Here is a 4,689-nt window from a genome sequence, read left to right as displayed (position 1 = left end):
GAAAGGGAAACGTGGCGAACACACATAGGCCCATGCGACAAATCAGAAAAATAGTAGTACCAGAAATACCGAAAGCGCAAAAGTGAAACTACCTAAACTCGAACTCAAATCATTTTCGGGAAATTATCAAGAATGGCAGGGTTTCTGGGACACATTTCAATCTGCTGTCGATGGAACTACTGGCATCTCGGCCATTGAAAAATTCACCTATCTGAAGAGTTGTGTAACGAGCAATGCTGAATCCGCAATAGCTGGACTACCTCTGACCGCACACCATTATAAAATAGCCATTGACATTCTTAAGGACCGATTTGGTAAACCGCAGTTGCTCATATCAAATTACATGGATGCCCTATTGAAACTTCCATCTGTCAATTCAGTGCATGAAACAAAGAAATTACGTGAATTGTTTGACAAGATTGAAATCAACATCCGAGGTTTGAATGCATTAGGAGTTGAATCACAGTCCTTTGGCAATTTATTGGTCCCAGTCGTGATGGAGAAAATCCCCTCAGAGTTACGATTGGTTGTAAGCCGGAAGTTTGGCAGTGAGGAATCATGGAATCTTGATGCCTTCTTGAGTGCGCTGGAAACTGTGTTGGAAGCCAGGGAAAGATGTACTGCAACGAAAACACGTGGTCCAAATGCCAATACACCCAGGTTTGAACAGTACAGAGCAAGAAGCAAACAACCCCATTCTGCCTCTGCCCTTTATACAGGCAGTGAGGAATTAACTCAACAATGTGCTCCATGAGCGTACTCTGGGTTGCCTGTGGTACGAAGGGACTGAGTTGGGTGGTATTAAACTGCAGCGTTCCGGGCAATTTTTTTCAAGTCGGGGGTCATTAAAACTATTTAAGGGGACACCCAGAAGTCGTACCAGCAGAGGCCCTTTGGCTCACACGTTCATACGACGAAACAAATCCTTTTCTGACGTTGTAAACCTGGCCATTGGCCTATTAATCATTTGTCAGAAAGAAGTAATTCCTGTCATCTTTAGAAAAAATAGACACGCATTGCTTACGTGTGGTACTGAAGTAACACAGCGCTTTATTCCATATTGTCAACTGAGCTGCGTTTTGTCTACCAGGAGATTCAAGTTGTCTTTGCGTAATGCACCTGTCACTGTAAACCCCCATCCCCCCCCCACCCCGGGGAAACATGGGGCATGGGTGGGGCTTCATGGGGTCTTTGACTCTTTGCCTTGCCCAAGGGGGTGGGGGATTAATTCATTTTTGCGTTGCCTTCCCAGAGAGGTGGGGGATCAGTACATTTTTGGCCTTTGCTTTTCCCCATGGGGTGGGGGATTAGTACATTTTAGTCCGTTGCCTTGTCCGAGCAAGGAGGAGTGAGGACACTTTAATAACCCACTTGGAAAGGGGTCAGAATATGCACAGGAGGAAGTACCAAGGATTGACAGGTCTACACAACTCCTTAATGGTTGAGACTTTTGTACCGTATTTTCGGTCTTTGACCTCTTTAAAGCTTTGCTCGTACGAGCATTTTTTTTTTGGGAATTTCCCCTTTGAGAAAGATATTGGAGGTGGCTCTTTGAAAATTTGCCGTAGAGAAGGCTGGTTTTGTATTAAGTGCCAATTTTTTGATAAAACATGTTTAAGGTTTGGCACTGCCGGGCGATACTGAGTCACAAAGAGCAAGAAACCCTTAGGGATTTAATACCCTCAGCGCTGATTCCCTTTCTGTGAATTTGATGTCTGATAGGAGTACCTCAATCAGACGTTTTGGATAGCCTCTAGCGCGGAGACGTGATTTGAATTTGTAAATGTTCTCTTCAAAAGTTGTTCTTGAAGAATTAGTGCGTAGAAGTTTTAAGGGCTTTGCCCTTCATTAATCCTTTTTGACTTCTGAAAGTAATACTGCGGGTTTAAACTATAGGAGTTTTTTTGTCCCCTTTAGGTGGGGGATTATCCTCATCTTGGTAGGGATTAGACCCAAAAATATGTCCCCTGTATGTAGCGCATTATCCTTGTTTGGTATTGCTTTGTGGCTAATGCCCCATGTTTCCCCGAGGTGGGGGTTTACAGTGACAGGTGCATAATATGTAGCTCTAACAGTAAACGATATTGTTTTGGTGTTGTATATTGTAGTGCCATGGAAGAAGTCTTGAGAAGACATGTGGTTACTAGCAAAGTACTGAACCCAGAGAGATTGAAGAAAATAGAAGGGAATCGAGAAACATTGGCTTCTGGGCTGACATGTTGATCATTTTCAAGTTCCCTCACAACTTCTTTTCACCACAAGTGTAAGTGTGCACTCTGGGCATCTGACAGGTTTGTAAACAAAAATTGACTGAAAATAATTCCTGTCCGGCGGGGTTAGTATCTGGATGGGCGACCTAAAATATATGCAACTTCATATAAACAGAAGCATAGGACCGAAAATTCTATTTTGACGCTATCAAATGCGAACCAAGCAAGATACAGATTTTGTTAGCTTGCTAAATATGCAAAACAAATATTGATGTTAAAGTAAATAAACATGGATACACAGTTTTTAGGAACAGCAAAAGGAAGTTTCAAGACGGTCGATCGAGAATAAAATATTTTGCCATAGGTAACAAAATTCACGACATGAAAACAACATTAATTTTGAACCACGAACCATCAGCGAAAAAAATTATGGGAGATTTTAGTTAAGTTGAATTTTGTTAGTGTACTGTTGGCTGCACCGAGTAAATCGCACATCGAATTCAGCGGGCGCCGTGATCAAGTTACCGTGGCATGTTTACTCGCGAAACAGTGAAGCACCTGTGTCAAATGATGCCAAGATACCAGGTTTTTCTTTTTGTCAGTTTTCTTTTCTTTCAAGTGTTATTTTTTTGACAAGAAATGTGCGAATTCAACACAAAGATCACAATCGCTCAACTCTTGAGGTTGACCATTGTTTCTGGAAAGTCAAAAATTTACTCTCCAAGAAGAGGTTATTTATCACCAGGTAATTCAATCGTTTTGGTAATAGCAGCTACTTTATTATTCATCAGCGTCACAATCTTTTGCCGATTTTGAGGGTCATTTTGTTGAAACTCAAGCACGCTTCCAACAGAACTGTTTGTTTTCGTGACTTATGCGTTACCACAAAAATTCTCCCCGTATCACATTTCAACACATGTATGCAAATTTGCTAAGCTCGAAAATTCCACAACATGATAAATTTACAAAAGCTGGAAATTTCACAGAAATATTTTCCAGCGAAACATTTGTTGAAACAAGCAACATATTTGCTATAAGAGGCAAGAAACCCTTCCTATTTCAGTTGCGTGCGTGCAAGCGAAACACACAATCACAAAGCATATGCAATCAAATAAATTTCTGACAGTTCACATCAAACCCTTTTCGAAAGAACCTTGACCGTACATAATAAAGCACAAAAGAGACAACAAGCTTTCATTCAAATAATTTTTCACTGTGACATTTCCAATTTTTTTTAACCTTTGCAGAGTTGAGTACAAAATTAATGTTACTTGCCAGACAAACAGGCAAACTTTAAATAGATGCGACTTCAGTAAACACTGTGAGACACACAACAGAGATGACAGATCTACTTGTGGTGTTCGATTCCTTCTCTGTCTTTGTTGCACCCGTAAGTTACCAGGGAAATTTCCATTTGGCTTCAGTGTTGTACGTAACACCACCTTGGCGAAATATTAGAAGTACAGCTCATTTTGATTTCGGCTCGACGGGCGAAAGATTCACGCTGTCGAAGTCCATTACTCGTCGCTTTTAAGATTCCAGATCTTATGTTTCACCGCCTGTCTTGACGTTCCATTCTTGAGCTCCATATGGATATATTTTCTTTAAAGATGCACTAAAACGCCATTCGCGTTACAATCACTTTCGACGCCATTACAGGTTAATTGTGCAGAGCAAGCTACGTATTACCCCAGACCCTCTAACCTAACAAAATACGCACAGAAGACTCTATGCACAAAGACACCACTTAGCAGGGGAGTGACAGGCAAGACTTTTCCCGACACGGAAAAAAATAACAAAAAAACCCACGAAATTAAACACAGATTTCGACTGGGTTTGCCATACTGGCAACCCAGTAAAAACCAAAAAAAAAAAAAAACGACCAAAAAAAAAACCCACGAAATGAAGCCCAGATTCCGACTGGGTTTGGCAACCCAGTAAAAAATATTGAGAACTTGCGTTGTAACACACAACTTCATCGCTCAAACTTGCGCAATTTTGCCCCACATCATATTGACCTTTCGTCTCCACATTGAAAAAAATGCGTAAATTATTTGCGGGTGGATTGATTTCTCTGAAATTTGAAAGGATGATTGCTAAAGCCTAGTTTTCATTTGTCGGGAAAATCCCAGACGATCGGGGATTTCGCAGTTTCCCGACAATCCCAGATTTTGCCGACTAATGAAAACCATAAATCGTACACATCCCCGATAATCTGGGATCGTAGTGGACGAATCGGGAAGATAGAAAGCGTTTCTATTTTCCCGACGTGTCCCAGATATTTGCGTTCGTCGGCGATCATTCCCGACATATGAAAACTCAAATTTGTACTTCGGGGACGTCGGCGACGGTTTTTAGCTCGTTACCAATCCTCTAAATCGCGTGTTTCAATTTTTGGCGCACTTTATTTTCCGCCAAAGTCACTATCGGGAGAATCTAGCACAAGCGTCTGGCGGTTTTCCGATATGTCGGCAAAATC

This window comes from Montipora capricornis, chromosome 7, assembly GCF_036669925.1.
Source record: "Montipora capricornis isolate CH-2021 chromosome 7, ASM3666992v2, whole genome shotgun sequence".
Classification (NCBI taxonomy): domain Eukaryota; kingdom Metazoa; phylum Cnidaria; class Anthozoa; order Scleractinia; family Acroporidae; genus Montipora; species Montipora capricornis.
This window is presented reverse-complemented; position numbering follows the sequence as displayed.